The sequence below is a fragment of the Lipotes vexillifer genome, unplaced genomic scaffold, assembly GCF_000442215.2.
Source record: "Lipotes vexillifer unplaced genomic scaffold, Lipotes_vexillifer_v1.1 scaffold944, whole genome shotgun sequence".
Lineage (NCBI taxonomy): Eukaryota > Metazoa > Chordata > Mammalia > Artiodactyla > Lipotidae > Lipotes > Lipotes vexillifer.
The window spans coordinates 1,220,286-1,238,112 of record NW_006785040.1 but is presented as its reverse complement, the minus strand read 5'-3'; the positions used below and the strand labels follow the sequence as shown (position 1 = coordinate 1,238,112).

At 48.6% G+C, this 17,827-nt stretch overlaps 1 pseudogene; it reads right to left on the bottom strand.

The window, feature by feature from the left end:
• Positions 1-3,737: 3,737 nt before the first annotated feature.
• LOC103079863 (epithelial cell adhesion molecule pseudogene) lies at positions 3,738-4,546 on the bottom strand (annotated as a pseudogene).
• Between the last annotated feature and the right edge of the window lie 13,281 nt (positions 4,547-17,827).

The following is a 17,827-nucleotide window of genomic DNA, read 5'->3' as shown; positions in this document are numbered from 1 at the left end:
GCAGGTGGGGCCACCTTTTCCCTACTTTAGCCAATGGAGCAGTTATCAAACTTTCAAATCTGTGCTAACTTTAGAGGTTAAAAAATGGAATAGCAAAATAGTCTATTTGCATTTGTTGTCATAAGTAAAGTTGAGCATATTTTCCTATTTTATATGCCTTCTTTATTTCCTCATCCTTTTCTCACTTTTCTGTTGTCATGGGTCTTTATATCAATTTGTGGACACTCTTCACATACCATGAAAATTAACCCTTTGTCTGGGATGTTATTAGCAAGTGTTTTTTCCCACTTTATCTTTTGACTATACATAAACCAAATTTCTGCATGGCAAAAGCACCATAAGCCGTCAGATTTATTAGTCTTTAATTTTATGGCTTCCGGGTTTCATGCTCTTGGGCCTTTCAGCTTCAAGCCAGGAAACAACTCTCCCACTGATTCTTCTCTACTCAAGGGTTTTATTTTTGCCTCTAGGTTTGTAACCCATTTAGAATTTATCTTGGAGTCAATTGTTTTACAGCTGTTGACCCATTTTCCCCACTGTGGTTGCTTCAAATTCTTTGACCCTCCTCCCTTCAAACGGTGGAGGCTAATTCCTCTCGCCTTGAGTGCAGGTCAGATTTAGTGACTCACTTCTATCAGTAATTAAAAGAATGTGGCAGAAGTGATGGCGTGTGGCTTCTGAAACCAGGTCATGAAGGAGACTGCAGCTTCTGCCTAGCTCTCTCTTGGGTCACTGTTCTGGGGACACCAGTTGCTATGTAGTGAGGACAGTCAAGCAGTCCCGTGGAGAAGTCACATGGGGAAGAACTGAGACCTCGGGCCAACAGCCAGCAATCACCATGCAGACGTGTGAGTGAGCACCACGGAAGCAGATCCTCCAGCCCCAGCCTTCAATTGAAGCCCCAGCCAAGAAGTGGACTGAGCCTCAGAGGAGACACTAAGCCAGAACCACTCAGCTAAGTCATTGGTGAATTCCTGACCCACAGAAACTGCGAGATGATACATGTGTATTGTGGTGTTAGGACACGAACTTTGGGGATGAGCTGTTCTGCAGCAAGAGAGAACTAACGTATAACGCACCATTTATTGAACAATCTATTTTTCCCACTAATTTGAGATGCCACTTTTTCTATACTAAGTTCCTGTAAGAATGTGGATACATTTCTGGATTTTCCCTTATGTTCTACTAATATATTCCATGGTCTAATTTAATCATAAACGCTTTAAGTTTTTAATGTCTGGTATAGGACAATTCTTGCCTACCATCATCATTAATCTAGTCTCAAAAATTATAGTTACTGGAATTACTTTTTTATAAATTAAGTTATGGAGAAATGACATCTTATGATGTTGCTGTAAGCCAGGTTTCCCAGGAAACATTCTGAGATGAAGATTTGCATGCAGAAAAAATTTTAGGGTGCGCTCTTGGGATCAACATCTTTGAGACGGTGATGGACTTCTCTCAGATGAAAGGAACAGAACTGAACAAAGGGAGCTGAATTGAGGCAGAGACCTCAGCCAACCCACGGGGCGTTCTGAAGCTGGGATGGCCCTTTATAGACATGCTCAACTGAGGGAAGTGGGGCACAGCCCTTGTACCTTGTATTAGCCACTCGCTGACAACGAGTTGTCCTCAGGGAGAGGGCAGCGCCCTTGGGCCAAGGGCAATTTCTGAGGACAGAAGCATCAGGCAACACTCCCAGAAGCTCAGGAAATAAGTACCTTAGTCCTGCCAGGGAGACTTGGGCCATATGCACACAGATGTTGGGTCTTCCTACCCAAGACACAGTACAACTTTCCATTTGTTGAAGTGTCTTTTGTATCCCTTAAGAGTATTTTTAAAACATCCCTCGTATACATTTTGTCAATTCCTTAAGTTTATTTCTCATTTTTTAAAGTTTTGTGTGGTCAAATAGGATCATTTCTTCCAATTAGTTATTTATCGTGTTTGAAATGTGAAAGCTATTGATTGCTGTATTATAACTTGGTACCCTGATGTCCTACTGAATTCTCTTATTGTTTGGTTTTGGGCTTGGGTTCTTGTCTTGGATTTTCCAGTTATATAACCTACAAATAATAACCAATTTTATATTAGTTTTGGGGTTGCGATAGACATATTTTGTCATGTTAACGAAATATCCTTGAAGACTTTTTGTTGTTGTTGTTGTTGTTGTACGCGGGCCTCTCACTGTTGCGGCCTCTCCCGCTGCGGAGCACAGGCTCCGGACGTGCAGGCTCAGCGGCCATGGCTCACAGGCCCAGCCACTCCGCGGCATGTGGGATCCTCCTGGACCGGGGCACGAACCCGTGTCCCCTGCATCGACAGGCGGACTCTCAACCACTGCGCCACCAGGGAAGCCCTCCTGAAGATTTCTTTAAAAATGAATCCAGAACTGTGCTTTACTGCTTTTTTAGCCTTACCCTAAATCTTCTCAAAGATACCCGTAACAGATTTTTTTAAATTCAGGACTTCTTCTGATTAACTGCACCAGTGATCATCTCGAAGTAACGCAATACAGGAGATGAAGGGGGCCTGAAAACTAGGTTCTCATCCTGGTTCTGCCACTGACAGGCTGGTGGTGGCCAGTCACACGTGCCTGCCGTGGCACAGGGTCTTCCTGGGTTAAGTGAAGAAGAGAGTCATGGCCTCGGCAATCTCTGTGGTGGAGGCAGGTGATGCTTGTTCAGGAGATAAGCCCCAACTGTGTGAAAAAAGTGTAGATGCAGGGCAGCCAAGTGAATGGGGAATGTCCACTGACCCAGCGAATCGTAATTTGCCATTTCTTTAACCCTCAACTGATGAGAAAGACCAGATTATATTTTCAAGGTATGAAGTACAATACTTTCAACAGGAAGCAAAAGATCATCAGTAACACTTTGGAAGTCCCCAGGCTGAAGTTTTTACTGTCTTGCTGTGACCACGTGGTATTTAAACAGCCCCTGTTGATGAACATGAATGTTGGTTTTTATCCTCAGAATTTAGCCAATGCTTCCCTTAGAATGGGCATGAACAGAAGCCCTTTAATTTGTTATCAAGCAACTCCTACCTAGAAAGTCAGTATAATCTATGGAGAAGAGCCCTAGGGGAAAAGTGCCCTGGGTTAGCAGAGTATTAATTCATTGACTGGTTCTGACGGGGAAAACTCCCTGTGACATTTGGGTTCTTCCACCTTTTGGCTACTGGGAATAGTGCCTCCATGAAGATGAATGTACAACTCTCTCTTTGATATCCTGGTTTTGATTCTTTTGGATAAATATCCAGAAGTGGAACTGCTAGATCATGTGGCAGTTTCATTTTTCTTTTTTTTAGGAAACTCATTTTTTAAATGTTCTATTTCATAGTTCATAAAAAAAGTTTTTATGTATAAAACTCAAAGTAAAGAGAAAGGCAGCTATTTAATCTCAAATGGACGAGACAGTAGTCATTCAGACTACTGTGGAAGCGTATTTAATGCATACCCTTCAATGTTAGAGGTAAATAATTCAAACTATGCAGTCCAAATTTTAGGTTTGGGTTTTATATCAGATCTGCATATATATGACACTTGTGGTCAAATTTTAAGATTGGTAAAGTCAATTTCCAACAGCTTATATTTTGAGTACAGGTTTAACTATTACAAATATATGATGTTTAACTAGCACAGTAGTGGTCTTCAAAGATCTTCTCTTTGCCTCATGCTCAGATGTTTGTAATCTGAGTCTGCTTGCTAATTTCCCTTTTTGTAGTTACTCTTCAAATTATAGTGCTATACACTTGAGTTCCCAATGCATCTCACCCATGTCCTTTATCTCAGCTTTCTCATACTTTGCCATTCTTTTCTTTCTGGAAGCAACCAGCATGATTCCAGCAGTAACTGCTATCTCGCCACAACCACAATGACAGCAATAATTCCAGCTTGTAGACCCTGCACTGACAATTCAGGTGGTTTTTCACCAACACAGTAAATTGAAGTTCAACCAGGATCCAGATCCAGTAGTTCCCCATTTACTTTCAGGCCCATCCTTTTGGACTGGAACAAGGATTCACCTTTAACATCTTTTTCAAAATAATAAGCCACATCACCTATGTCCACATCATTCTGAATTTTCTGAGAATTCTGTACCCGATCAACAGTGATAACATCATTCTCATACAGAATATCTGTGATATATTTTGGATCCAGTTGATAACGACTTATGATTACCTCCTTGAGTGCAGTGTACAAACTTTGATCCTCATAAGGTTTTTCTCTTATTTGTGTTTTAGTTCACCAACGATCCAGTAGGTCCTCACTGGCTCGGAGCAGGATATTTTACTGTCCTTATCAGTTCTTCTCACCCCAGCAGTGTCCACACACAAGCATGTGGATGTGCCATTGCACTGCTTGGCTTTAAAGAGCCCCTTGTCACGCTCGGGATCACAGAGCCCATCGTTATCCTGGATAGCGTCCTCTGGTTTCCTTCCTCTTACAGGCTTTGAGAGTCATTTCTGCCGTCATCACCAAACATTTGGTAGCCAGTTTTGTGCAAATGACAGAATGTTGTGCAGCAACGGATGTACACTGGCACCGACCCCGTGGTCAGTTTGTAGTTTTCACACACGCACACCTTTCCTGGGCTGTGGTCACCGCGGCAAGCAGCAGCCCGAACGCAAGGACCCGGGGCCGAGGGCGCCTTGCCGCGCATGCGAGGGCAAGAGCGAGAGGGGCGCAAGGCAGGCTGGGGGCTCTCGCGAGAACGCGCGGACAGAGTAGGGCCCCGGGAGGCCATGGCCGGCCCCACGGCGCAAGGCCTGGGCCACGCAGTTCCGCATCAGGAGGACGTCGGCGAGGTGCCCTGGGGACGGGCGGTTGGTGCGGCTGTGAGCTGGCCGCCGGACTGCGCTCTTCCAGCGCGCGGCAGCTCTGCCTGACCTCGTTTTTAAGTTCTTGAGGAATCTCCATACTGTTTTCCATAGCAGTGGCAACATTTTCCATTCCCACCAACTGTGTCTAAGGGTTTCAATTTCTTCACATCCTTGCCAACACTTGTTGTCTTTTGCTTTTTTTGATATTAGGCATCCAGACAGGTGTGAGGTGCTATCTCATTGTGGTTTTGATTTGCATTTCTCTGATGCCTAGTGACCTTCAGCACTTTTTCATATACCAGTTGGCCTTTTTCATGTCTTCTTTACAGAAATGTCTACTCAAGTCCTTTCCCCTTTTTAAAATCGGGTTATTTTTTTGCCGTTGAGTTGCAGGAGCTCCTTACACATTTTGGAAATGAACCCCTAACAGGTATATGATCCGCATACATTTTCCCCCATTCAGTCGGCTGCATCTTCACTCTGTGATTGTTTCCTTTGCCCTTGGTGGAGGACGGTCTTCAGCGTTTCCCTGGTTCTCTTTAAAGCATTTACACCAGCCGCCCCTTCCGGCCCTTGTGCTGAGCTGCTCGCAGGTGTGGGGAGAAGTGAGAGAGCTGCCTCCCTCTTCATACAAGCTCATGAGTGCCTAACCACTGCCCTCTGCCACTACTTAAATGCTGCAGATGATTTCACTTCTGGGAACGCACACGCCCAGGTGGCAGGCAGCACCTTTTTTTAGAACTGACATTCTCACATGTCTTCTCAAGTGAACTGCCATTACTGCTAAATGTTTAAAGAGGTAACTGTTAAGTCAGCACCGGACTCATGCACATAGATGAGCTTTAGCATGGCACGTCTGTACTGGGAACCATGAGGAAATCCCAGCAGGGACTGACTGCCCTACTGGTGGCACTGTCTCATCTGTGTTGTGCATCTTCTGCGTGGACTGACTATAATTTATTGTCCAAACCAGTATGCTTTTAAGACAAAGGAGAGTAAGAATTATGCTAGAACAGCACTGAAAACAAGGGCTGTGAAGCCTCGGATTTCAAAGTGAACTCCAGTATGTCCTACAGAATACTGTAAGAAATTAATCTTTATTGGGAGAGTGAAAACCGAACACTATGAGCAATGGTTCCCACCTTCCCTGTGCTCCCCAAGAAAGGTGTGCTGGGTGGGGCTCTGCTGGGTCCCAGGTTGGGTGCCAGTGGCAGTGGAGGGGCACTGCTCTGCTGGTGACCTTTGTGTAGGGCAACCATGAGAATGCGGCCCTGTCAGGAAGAAGCACATCAAGATGCCAGGCAGTGGGCACAGGGGGTGCCTGGCTTAGAGGCTTGAGGGACCCCCAAAGCCTGGGCTCTGGGTCAATGGAGGTTGCAATGCCCAGGCCTGGAGCAGGGCCCAGTGTCTGGTCTAGTGGAGTTCTTTCTGCTGGGGGAGTGAGAAAAGCCCCCGGGGGGGGGGGGGGTTCCCACATGACCGGAACAAACTCTTGGGGCCACTATCAGAGGATTCTCTTCATTTCAGAACAAGTTGACAGTTAGAGATGCAAGAGAGAAGGTGAAAGGGGCAAAGAGAAAGAAAGATGGAAGGGGTGGGGAGGCATTCCAGAGCTGGTCAGGACTCAGCCCTGTGTCCTGTTGCCGCTTTAGGCAAAGAACAGTGGGACCACGGGAGTTCCCTGGCAGTCCAGTGGTTAGGACTCTGTGCTTTCACTGCTGTGGCCCGGGTTCAATCACTGGTCAGAGAACTAAGATCCCGCAAGCCACACGGCACAGCCAGAAAAATAAAAAAATAAAACAGTGGGACCGGGCACATCAGGCAGGAAGACATTTATGGGAGGGCCCTGGAATGGCTGCAGAACCGAGGACAACTCTGGAGAACCAGGTGAGAGGGGGAAAGCCCTGGGGCTCTGGGGGTGGACCGAAGCTTGTCCCGGGCCCTGATGCCATGAGGCACACATCAGCTCCAACTGTGTTTTGGTCACTCTGTTTTCACTGGGCTCGAGCTGCAAACCGCAGGATAAGCATCCTGCTAGCCTACTTGGGCCACATGCCCACCCCTGGCCGCTGGCTAAAAGGATTTTGACAGTAGCTCTGCCTGTTCGCATCCAAGAAGAGAACGAGACATTACCCCAAAGGAACATCTGGTGCTCGTTCCAATGGAAGAGAGTACATGCTAAGAGGAAAGCAAAAGCAAAAGCAAAAAACGGTCCATCCCTGCCTACCAGCATTTCTCTTTAGGAGCTCCCCATCAGATGGGTGGTAGGAATCTGGCAGAGGGAGGGATCCGGCCGACCTTGAGCAAGTGCGGGGAAGCTGCAGAGGACAGAGACCCGGCTGAGCCCTAGAGAAGGCTGAGTAGGTGGAGGAACCCGCTGATCGTGGGGAGAGGTGGAGGGAAGGCCTCCAATCCCTCCCGGGCGCCCGGCGGGGCAGCGCTGGCAACTGTCACTCCCGATTCCCCTCCCACCCTGGCCCTCTCCTTCCACTCTCCGTCCTCCTCCTTCCCCGCACTCAACTCTCCCCCTGCGCCTTTTCCTTCTCACACCACACGACGTGCAGGGGGTGGTGGGCACTCTCAGCGGAGACACTGTGTCCGCGTCCAGCCCGGGGCCCCGCAGGGCTCGGACCTGCCCACGGCCTGCAACACCCCGGCCTGGCCGCCCACCGCACACGAGCGCGTGAGCGTCCCCACCACACGCCCCGCCCGCACGCCTCCTCTCCCGACCCCCGGCGCATCCCCGGGGCCCAGCGCTGACTCACCACACAGCCTCCCGCCCCGTCTCTCTGGACTCGCGGCTCCGTTCACGCGTGGCAGGCCGTCCCCACGCCGCGTGCGGCCCTTTGACGTGACCGGCCTGTCCGCCCCACGCGCAGTGAGCCCTGCGCTGAGGCCGAGGTTTGCCGGAGAAAGGAAGCCCGGAGAACAGACCTCAAACCTGTCCGGGTAAGGCGAGGGGTCGGGGTGTCTACGGGAGGGAAGCAGGGCGGCAGGAGGCTGGGGAGGTGCCGAAGGGTGACTGGAAACAAGAGGAAGCTGACAGAATCGTCGCCCTCCACGCGGCCCAGACGCCGCTACGGACGCCTCGCAGGCGCGGTTAGAAATGGCGGCACCACGCCTTCCCAGGGGAAGTTCCGGCACTGACGTCAGGGGCGGGGCCGCGCAGGCTCAGTGGGCGGGTCAGGGGCGGGGTCTCAATTAACCAGGACTCAGCTGAGTCCAGGGTCCTGGAAGACGACTGGGACGAACATCTTCCTGTTTAGACTGTTTAAGGCTTGGAGGACATGCACGTTTTTGTAAAAACAGTTAAAGCGAGCTTGATGGGTGGAAGCAGGTTACAGCTCAGTAACTTTTAAGCAAGTTACAGTTTCCCGGGGTAAGTGGACTGCCCTCGGTTTCCAGGGTGAAGCTCCAGATGTAGAGCTCCTGGTGGCTTCTCCCAAAGCGCCAGTCTCCGTTCTCTTCTCAGCCCTCCTGCTTGTTCCTGCAATACCCATTCCTGTGTTTGTAAGTCTTAGTTCTCCTTGAGAGCTCAGCCCAGGCGTAATCCCCTCCAGGTGGGTTTCTGGCTCCCACACGCCTGCCCACGCACATGCTCACACGTTCACACACGTGCACATGCTGTCACACACGTGCACAGGCTCACACACGTACAGTTACCTTGTACAGAGCTGTGCCCTAATGTTGTCATTGCTCTCTATTCACCTGGGTCCCCACCTGGAGGCATAGCAGTGTTTCATTCATCTTCATGCTCAGTGCCTAGCACAGTGCCTGACATAAAAGGCTCAACCAATGTTAATTAAAAGAACCCCAACTGCACAATGGCTGGGTAAGAGGCCACCTCAGAAGCATGCCCTCTCTCGGGGTCTGATGTCCCAGGAAATGACCGTATAAACTGAAAGATAACTGGAAACAGGAAAAAGGCTTTTCCCATGTAGTGTTCATTCTTGTATGAAGGCCTGTCTCAGCTAAGGCAATAAGGCCCTAGGTGCCCCTGCAAGCAGCCGGGGGATGGGCGCCGGGAGCTGAGGGAAGACTTCAGTGCAGGGACCGAAAACCTCCCGCCCCCTCCACGGCCTTGCCGAAAGCTCTTATGTTATTGCCATTCAGCTCTTGTATTTGGTCAGTTCTGTTATGATTCAGTTATTGCAGGAGGAAAGGGCACACACGGCCAGGCAGAGGACAGGAACACGCAGTGTCCACTGACGAGCACACGTCACCTTAAACTCTCTAGTAATGAGAGGCAGCAGCAATGCTGCACGGACAGCTGGGTGTGGAAGACTGAACACCTACAACTGTTGTCAAAAGATGGAGAAAAAAAGAAAGAAAAGAAAAAGACAGCCAAGAGTGGCTGCTGAGTGGCTGAGACACTGCAGGAACACCTGACGCCCTGGACTTTGCAGGATTTCCCACACTCTGTCCGCTGGGACTGCCCTGGGCTACAGAGCAATGGTGCTCCCCAGACTCCTGCATTTAAGTTCACCAAAGAGCTTAGAAATAAGGCTGAAACTATTATTTTAAAGGGTGTACATTTTAGTAACCAGCCTTAAGTACTACTTTCCATGAAATACCTTGGGTCTCACACAAAAATAGACATTAAGGGATGAAACTGCTATAGTGATCCACCCTGCCAGCAAGTGATAGAATGGGGACCCTGGATCCCCTGATGCATTATCCACTGGATGGACTCCCCCAAGAAAGCACCAGACCCCAATAATTTCATGGATAAATTACGTCGAACCTTTGAAGAATAGACAACTCTCGCCTTTCAAATTGTTCCAGATAATAGCGATGGGTGATATCGTAATTCATTTTTCGAAGCCTAATATTACTGCCAAACATGACTGAGATATTTTTAAAAGAAACACTATTGATTAATCTCACCTGGTAATGAGGATACAGAAGTACTGAACAGAATATTAGGAAATGGCGTCTGGTACTACATTAAAAGAATAACAACCATGATAAAGTGGGATTTATTCTAAGAGAAGGATTGTTTAATATTAAGAAATATATTACGATAATTTCTCAAATTAACAGGTTAGACTTACTGCATACATTTCATTTCACTTAGGTGTAGACATAATACACAATAAAATTCATATTTTGCTTTTTAATGCATGATTATATACCAAATACATTTCTGCCATCATCGTAATTATCACTTTGAATTGTTGTTTCCTTGGTCTAGAGTTCCAGGAGAAGGCTTACTATGTCAAATTATTTGGATATGTTATATTATATAATAAACTGTTCCCTCCCAGTTATATTATATATATACTAATTCATAAGAGTGCCAATTTCACCATAATCTCACCAACTTTTAGTAGTATGTTTTATACAATCCAACAAGTATAAAACTATTTTATAATTAAAATACAGTTTCCTCTATTTTACACAATATGACTTACTGACACCATCTGAATTACTAGACATTTTGATCATTTTTCTTGTGTGAGTTCACAATTTGTCTAAGATAACCCAGAGTCCCCTTCCTTTTACCTTACCTCACTTTAGTCCCTCCAACCAGGACATCCGGACAAGGTTCCTCCTTGATTTCTGGTGGAAAGCCTGGCTTGGAACCAATGAACTGCAGTCTCACTGTACCAGCTCTTTGCCTCATCGGTGACAGAGACTGTTCTCATCTTCAGCTCATTTTGGAAACCTCTTGCCTTTCTGGGGCTCTTTTATGGGGTTCACGTATGTAACCTATTCCTCACTCCCACCCCTCGGGGTTCCCAGAATCATAGAATCTTAGAGCTATGCTGTCCAGATCCCTCCCAGAGCAGCCACCTGGCCACTGTAGCCATGACCTGACCTCCTGGGCTACTGACACCAGTGTGGACCTGACTGTGTGACATGTCACAAGGCATCTGCCGCCACAACGCTGAGGCAGGGACCTCACACTTCAGCAGAGGCAGGTGGACGCCCTGTTCCCACAGATGCGCCACAGGGAAGCTGCAGACCAAGTGAACCAGCGCCATGTCTACACACAGGTGACCCACAGGTCCCAGCCCATCACACCACTCAAGAGACTTTGCTTTCCAAATATAGAATAAAGACACTTTGTGGTCTCTGGGTTTTGTTGTTGTTGTTGTTTTAGATTTTTCTTTTTTGATGTAGACCATTTTTAAAGTCTTTATTGAATTTTACAGTGTCGCTTCTGTTTATGTTTTGGTTTTTTGGCCCCGAGGCATGTGGGATCTTAGCTCCCCTACCAGGGATCGAACCCGCACCCCCTGCATTGGAAGGTGAAGTCTTAACCCCTGGACTGCCAGGGAAGTCCCGGTCCTTGGGTTCTGAGTGACCTTCCCTGCTTTGGGCCCTGGAACCTCATCCTCAGAAGCCCACCAGACTCTGCTGGACCTGGTTCAGAAGAGCTTGGCAGTACGTTCTGTTAGTCAGTGCTAAACCTTTGGGCTCCAGCCGTCTTTCCTGGTCTTTTATACCGGTCTGGGTGTATTCCCACAATCCATGTCCCATTAATTAAATCAAATAAGGATAATAATAAAGTGTGTAGCTCAATGCGATGAAATGAGCGCAGGCTTGCAGACGTCCTCTCTGAAGCTCGTGAGCAGGTGTTGTTTGTCCCCCCAGCACGGCCTCTCCTGGGGTGCTCTGAGGACTCCTCCCCACCTGCCCCCAGGTCCATCTCCGCCCCGCCCCCGCTTCTCACATCACACAGACACTGGGGAGTCTGAGCCGTAGGGCAGGCAAGTGGATGGTAATCTGGGTCCCCTTCCCCTTTGCATCGCTATCGGCTGCAGCCAGTGGGCGGCACTGACGGGGCCTCGGGAGAGGAGACAGCGGGCCCCTGGCCTCTGTCCTGCTGGGTTTCAGACACCACTCCTTCCCCTTCACCATCAGGCCTGGAGGTGGAACTGCTCCCTGCTGTTGCCCGTCCTGGGGGATTTCACTCTTTCTGGGTTCCCTCAACCAGGCCCTCGTCTTTGTAAAGATGGACATATATATACTAACAAACGTAAGGTAGATAGCCAGTGGGAAGCAGCCGCATGGCACAGGGAAACCGGCTTGGTTCTTTGTGGCTGTCTGGAGGGGTGGGATAGGGAGGGTGGGAGGGAGGGAGACAAAGAGGGAAGAGATATGGGAACATATATATATGTATAACTGACTCACTCTGTTATAAAGCAGAAACTAACACACCATTGTAAAGCAATTATACCCCAATAAAGATGTTAAAAAAAAATAAAAATAAAAATAAATTTAAAAAATTGCCTAACCAAAGGTCAAGAAAAAAAAAAAAAAAAAAAAAAAAAAAGAGTGCATTCACTAAGTACTCTTCTGTGCTGTTGCTCTAGCAACGTGAGGGACACGGGTGTCATTTCTTCTCCACACAAGATGGTCCTGGGAGAACAAGATCATGGTGCCCTCCGCCCATGTGACCCAGACTGGCAGTTGGTGTCCCCACCCCCCAGCATGTGCCCCAGGCTGGCAGACTGGCTCCGAGGTGGGAAGTGACCCCAGCAGGGCCAACAGAGGCTTGCCTGCAGTTTGAGTGTGCTCCTTGGAGGGAAAGGGACTCTCTCCTTTTCGGATTCCAAGGGGTAAGGGTTTAGGCTTGGCTCTGCCAGTGGTCGGGTTCCCTGCCCTGCGGAGCAAGTCTGCCTGAGAATGAAGCTATGACTAGGTGGGAACAGAGCCCAGAGATGAGAAGTGTCTGTGACATGGTGTAAGCCTGTGGGTCCACACGTGCCTAACGCCAGCCCCACCGTCACGGCCACCCGGAGTCCGGCTCGCAGCTCTCCTGGACCCGCCCCAGCCAGAGGCCTCGCCGTCCACTGGGATTTCTCCTCTCCTGCTTCAGAGGCTGCAGCGCTGTCCTAGGACGATTCATCAGCCCTGGTCCTAAGCATTCGTGGCCCCTGCCCTCCCAGGCTGCATATTTCAGGGAGGGAAATAGGTATTGAGGGGTCAACGTTTTCTTCCTAAAGCACAAAATGGCCAGCAGCGGTCTTGCCGCTGCTGGAGTGGCCTCCGCTGGGGTTTTCGCCATGTTCCGACAAGAATAATTTTCACCGGAATGTTAAACAGCTCGCAGTCTGGGCGCTGTCTTGCCTTTCTCCCCTCCCCTCACACTGATCCAGACTGACCCGGACACGTCCGTCCTTGCCCGCCTTCCCCAAATCAGCAGTGACTGCGCCGCCGCTGTGATGTTCATTGTCTCGGGCAGTGACAGATGATGTCGCAGTTTCTGAGAAAATTAAGTCATCAACTCCCAGGCACCCCTGACATCATCAAAAAATGTCCAGGCTGGAGAGCCACAGGCCCTCAACTGATTGTTGGAAATAATGGGCAAAAGGCAGGCAATTATGTGTTGACATCGGGCTCTGCCGCCGTGAAGGGGTGGGGAGTTGTAATTCCTGCCCGTGGGTCATATCAAGATTTGGAACCAGAGCCCAATTTGAAATAACATAAACTAAAAGAATTGATTAGACCGGGTGTCATTTGGGGTGCATCTCTCTGAACTGCCCACAAATCCCTGCAGGTTATAATCTAATGCACAATAATTACACCCGCTTGCAGGCGGCCGCGTAGGGTGGACGACAAGTGGGTGATGGACACTTCCAGCCCTGTCTGGACTCACCCTCCCACACCTAAGACCTCTCATCTCCCGAGCTTTCAACACCAGTACATCATGCAAGCCGCAGCCGCCGGCACAGGTAGAGGCCCTCCATAATTAAGGCAGGTGATTATAACCAGAGGTGCCCATTGAACTCCCCTAGAGGCATGTCACAGAGAAGACAGCAGAGGTCTGGCTCCTGGGCACCAGCCCCAGAGTCCCAGGCAGCCCCAGGTGTAACAGACAACGCCGAGAGGGGACAGCAAAGTGAGGAGCCGGGCCCTGGGGCCCATCAGGACTGGGGTTTGCTCCAGCCCAGAAGCAGTGAGGCCAAAGGGCAGGAAGAGCCAGCCTGGCTTCCCAGAGCTGCTGCAGACCTTAACCCACACGCCCTTCGTGCAGGGACTCCATGCATAGTTCCCTGATTTTCAGGTGTGGAGAATTTCCACGTGGGTAGGGCAGCCACCTCCCCAGCCTGAAACTTAAGCCCCACTCGCCCCCCATATGCCTTTCCTCACCATGACTGTCCTCCCCTTGCTCTGCGTCGGGGGCCTGGCCTGGGCAAAGGCCTCCTGAAGGTCCCAAGACACACGGGTAACACGAGAACCTATGTGGGCCATCCCCACAGGCCTCCCAAGTTCATGCGCCTCCAGGTCACCACCCCTCCACACACAGGCACCCCGAAACACAGCTAGACTTCCCCAGGTCCCCACAGAGACTCTCCTATTCATTCACTCATTTAAGAAATAATTACAGAACCCAGTGTTGTGCCGCTTACTTTCCCTGGCCCTCGGGATATAGGGATGAGCTACCATCCGGTCCAGGGTTAACACACAATAAATAAGACAATAGATACAAATGTCTGTTAGTTATAGTGACTTTGAGACACACCCCACGGTGAAGTGCAGAGTAACAGAATCGGGTGCTGCTGTGGGGTGCAGGTAATCAGTCTGTATTGATACTAATGAGTGGAACACATTGGTTTGTATGAATGTTCTGTTTCTTCTATTATATGTCAATTTATGAAGCGTAAGTATCTACTTGTTTCCATCTGTTTAAGCAGGAAATACACACAATAAATTTTGAGTCACTCCCAGAAAAGGTCATAAGTAGCCAGGGAGAGGAGGACAAATCAGCACCGGCTGTCACATAAAAGGACCAGGTAAAAGAAGGTGCTCCAAATGGCCAAGAGCCAAAAAAGTGGGCCAACCTCACTTCACACGAGGCAGAACTTTAGCGATCCCTGCCAGCCGTAATAAGATAGATGAGTTCCCCCCTAAATGCTCATACAGCAGAATACAGAGGAATGGTCAGGTAACACCAGCCATTAAAAAAAAGAAGAGAGGGCTTCCCTGGTGGCGCAGTGGTTGAGAGTCTGACTGCCGATGCAGGGGACACGGGTTCGTGCCCCAGTCCGGGAGGATCCCACATGCCGCGGAGCGGCTGGGCCCGTGAGCCATGGCCGCTGAGCCTGCGTGTCCGGAGCCTGTGCTCCTCAATGGGAGAGGCCACAACAGTGAGAGGCCCATGTACAGCAAAAAACAAAAGAAGAGAAAAGTTTAAAAATACAGTCTTAATTCAGACAGAGAAAGACAAATATCATATGATATCGCTTATATGTGGAATCTTAAAAAAAATGGTACAAATAAATTTATTTACAAAACAGAAACAGAGTCACAGATGTAGAAAACAAAGTTATGGTTACCAAGGGGAAAAGAGAGGGGAGGGATAAATTGGGACTGACATATACACACTACTATATCTAAAATAGGTAGCTAATAAGAACCTACTGTATAGCACAAGGAACTCTACTCAATACTCTGTAATGACCTATATGGGTGAATGAATCTAAAAAAGAGTGGGTATATGTATATTTAACTGATTCACTTTGCTGTACAGGAGAAACTTACACAACACTGTAAATCAACTATACGCCAATAAAAATTAATTTTTAAAGAAAGTAAATAAAAAAATACACTCTTGAGAAAAACATAAAGTCTCAAAAAATAAATAAACAAAATAAAACAAACATGAAAGAAAGAGACTTTAAAAGACCCAGGAAAACTAGTATAGGCGAGAAGTCAGCCAGCCGGCTGGTGGCTCAGGTTGGAATTCTGTGGACTAAGGACAAATGTGAGCAAATGGGCTACCTGTGTTCCAATAAAACCTTATTAACAAAACCAGATGAGGAGGTGCCCATCAAGAAGTATCATGAGGAAAACCCAGAGGGAAAAATAAGTGGACTGGCAGTGTCCGGGGGGCAGGGGTGGCACTGTAGCATCTGTATAAGTTCTGGCACCATTTTAGTTTCAAAACTGTGAAAAACGTATGGATATTTTGAGAATGAAAAGTAACAAAGTACTATTAAAGATTCTAAATATGTTCTCTTTATAAAACAAAATGGAATGAGTAATTGATAAATAACTAAATAAATCATTGGGGGCTTCCCTGGTGGCTCAGTGGTTAAGAATCCACCTGCCAATGCAGGGGACACGGGTTCGAGCCCTGGTCCGGGAAGATCCCACATGACGCAGAGCAGCTAAGCCCACAAGCCACAGCTACTGAGCCTGCGCTCTAGAGCCCGCGAGCCACAGCTACTGAAGCCCACGCGCCTAGAGCCCATGCTCTGCAACAAGAGAAGCCACCGCAGTGAGAAGCCCACGCACCATGACGAAGAGTAGCCCCCGCTCTCCACAACTAGAGAAAGCCCGTGCGCAGCAACGAAGACCCAACGCAGCCAAAAATAAATATATAAATAAATAAATATCATTGATATTTAAAATCTAATGGCAATTTACATTGATATTTAGTGTATACATACACATCTTTTCAAACTGCTGAATAAACATAACATTTATCCTCAAAGTACAACAATGTGATGCTTTATGTTACAGAAAGAAAGAATTTGAGATCCAGATCCATATACTGTAAAATATATTACAAATTTGCAAAACAGAACTTTGAGTGGCTGCCTCTGCAGAGAGGCCAAGTAAAGCAGGGGCTGAGCTTCGCCACAGGGACGTAGAGGGGTTGCTGAGAGGAGACAGGAGGGAGGGTGGAGCGGGACCGGTATGGACAATGTCCCAACACGTAAAGGGGGAAGAGGGTCACTGGGAGGGGTGACTGGCAAGTCTTGGAAACTCCTTGGGAATTGGGAACCCAATCCATGCTGTTCTAGCAATTGACTTTCTAACTGGCATCCTGGGACATGTTCACACAAAATGATGCTGTCGAGCAAGAGTTCTTTACTGAGAAAGGGCATCCTTCAGGATGCAGCGTAACCATGGAAACCAAGGAGCGGTCCACATGAGGACCCCCTTCCAGGGGTGGAATCAAGTTTAGGCTGCCACCTTCCCAAGCTTCATTTTCCCTAAACTCATCCTGTCTGCCCCCCACCTGCAGCTTTAAGTAAAAAAATCAAGAGATCCGCAAAGACCTCTTGCCCCACAAAGATCCGGATATGCACAGAACGCTGAAGTCTCTCAGTGCCAAGGCATCTGAAAGGGTCAACACATACCAGAGAATCAGGAGGTGACGTGCCGGCCATCCCGGTGGCAGCTTTCTGTGACGGAAGTAATGCCTCTTTTCAGGTCAGTACCTTCCCAACCTCCACCCCCTGCCTGGCAGGAACGGGGGAGCTTTCTCAGATTCATGCAGCGAGAACCAGCGCCCTGCCGCACATGGGTCAACTCCGCTCTTCTAGGGAGACCTCCTGCGGCGAGCATCACTTCCCAAGTGCTGCGATGCTCCTACCTCCTTCCTGTCTTTACTCAAGACCCCAGAGGTCTGGGCAGACCCCCACTCAGCTTAACCCGGCTCGTTCCTCTCGGTCGAGCTTGGCCTCACGTTCACAGCTCCGATGACCTCCTAGTTTAACATTGCACTTAGTGGGAGCTCAGCCCTGCCCTGAATATGGTGGGAAATACGAGGAGAGAGCAAGCTGGCGCCTTCAGGGGCCCTAGAGAGAAGCTGAAGCAGACAACAGAACGTTCCTGGAGGCGGAGGTGTGCAACGTGTGCTTGCCTCGACCTCCACAGTTTAAGTCAAGGAAGGCTCAGTCCCAGGGCGTCCTTGGGGAGAGTCTTGTTGAAAGAGTCAGCTTTGAGCCAGAGTGTGAAGGAAACAGAGAATGCGGAAAGGTAGAAATGACTTGTAGACAGCAGTTCAAAATACATCAGCTTATGCTTGTATGAACTCCTCAAGCTCTTTTCATAGTAGAACGTAGCAGGTAAAGCATGCATTTTTGAGGCCAATGGACCTGATTTAGCATCTGGATTTGTCCACTTACACAAGTTCCTTAAACATCCATAAACTGCTTTTGGCCTCAGTGACATGGGAGTGATAACAGCATCTACCTTTAAGAACCGCCAAAGCCCCACAAGCACCACACGCGTTCTGACCCTCATCTTCCTATCCTTG